This window comes from Portunus trituberculatus, chromosome 24 (assembly GCF_017591435.1).
Source record: "Portunus trituberculatus isolate SZX2019 chromosome 24, ASM1759143v1, whole genome shotgun sequence".
NCBI lineage: Eukaryota > Metazoa > Arthropoda > Malacostraca > Decapoda > Portunidae > Portunus > Portunus trituberculatus.
Window position 1 is genome coordinate 4,269,644 of NC_059278.1, and position 1,903 is coordinate 4,271,546.

Consider the following 1,903-nt stretch of genomic DNA (forward strand, 5'->3'; position numbering starts at 1 on the left):
AGTGTGTAGGAGCCTATCTTCTCGCTTGTTTATGTAGCTATTGATTCGCTCCTAGTGCCTCCGTGTATCTCTCCTTGGCATACGGGAAGTCTCACAAGTGTTTTTGTTAGTGTCTATAAAGAAAGAGCTTGATGAGTTACACAACTTTCAAGAGAGTAATGTTTTAGGCGGTGTCTTTTCTCTTTTCTCTTTCTCTCTTTATTGATTATAGAGCTTTAGTTGTGTGTGTGTGTGTGTGTGTGTGTGTGTGTGTGTGTGTGTGTGTGTGTGTGTGTGTGTGTATGTGTGTGGTTAATTATGCAACAGTCCTGAAGCCACGCACCACCTTCGCACACAGTCCAAGTTTATGAGTCTGCACAGAGGCGACGACCACATTCACTAGTGCTAAGAGGCGGATGGTGAAGTCAGCCTCCATTCGATACTGTGTGTGTGTGTGTGTGTGTGTGTGTGTGTGTGTGTGTGTGTGCTCATGTGTGTGTTCATCAGCGTCCTGACCAGTATTTCTTATTCCCAGGCCATTGTATTCTCTCCATTTAACCTCTCTCTCTCTCTCTCTCTCTCTCTCTCTCTCTCTCTCTCTCTCTCTCTCTCTCTCTCTCTCTCTCTCTCGAATCATTCTAACTTCTCTCAGCTTTTTCTTATTCCCATCAGTCTGCCCCCACTCCTCCCTCCCTCTCTCTTTACCCTTTACTCGTCTTCCCAAGCCATTTAGTTCCGCCATACTATATCTTTCTCTCCCCCTTTTCCTTGACTATCTTCCTTCCTCCCTCCTTCCCTTTCCTTCCTGCTCCGCCTCCTTTTCCTTCCTTCCTCCCATATCTCAGCCTGTAACACGTTCCGCTAAACGCCGCAAGCTTTTCGTTCCCGCTAAATTGGTTGGGAATTTCATCGCAAAGACGTGCAACAGCCATGAAGTGTTTATGGAGCGGGGCGGAGGAGGGAGGGGAATGTAAGGCTGAGAGTGGCCGGGAGAGAGACAGAGAGAGGAGGGACACACGGATTGAACGAAGACCGGAGAGAGTAAAGGTACTTGTGAGCCGATTCGTGAGGTCATAGTTTCCTTTCTCTGTCTCTCTCCCTCTCGCTGAATAGTACTGGACGTGATGGAAGATACGTTGGGTTGGATATGATGGCTTGTGTGATCTTGGCCTCTCTAACTCCAAAGTGTTATGAAGTGTAAAGGAGAATCACTTGGTAGACGTGTGTGTGTGTGTGGGGGGGGGGCGTGGGAGGTGGGAGAAGCCAAGGGGGGCGAGGGAAACACGGGCGTTCTAAGAAGATGGTGGCGTTTGAAGGTGTATTTGCTGTGGAAAAGCTCTTACGTCGTTTTGCCTTGTTTTTATGTCAACACGCCAGTCTCTCTCTCTCTCTCTCTCTCTCTCTCTCTCTCTCTCTCTCTCTCTCTCTCTCTCAGGAATCTGGCAAGAGAGGAAGGGCCGAAGGACAGAGTGGGGCGAGAGGAAGGATATGGGGGGACGGTGAGCGGCTCAGCGTGGCGAGCTCTTTATTCCATGCTACCAAACTCTCGCTAAATTTTGAAAGTCTCTGCACGTCTACATTTTTGGAAAACATTTGAAGTGTGGTTACCATTGGTGAAGCTCAGCGCTTGAAATCTTTAGAGGATGGTGCGTATGATCTCCCATTGTTAAATTTTCCATCATGTGTAAGAATTAGAAATGTTGAGGAGGGTGTTTCGTTGCCGGGCGAGTACGTTAAGAAAAAGAAAATAGTTGAGTCTTTACATTAAACTTAATACAGATGTATGGCGCAATTCTTTCTTTCATTCTTTCATTTCATGTTATTAAGGCTACCCATGTGCTAATTGCTTTATTGTGTAGGTAATTGCATCATTATAAGAAACCCTCGTTGTTAGTATCTCACATCTATTGCCTAAAATTAGAGT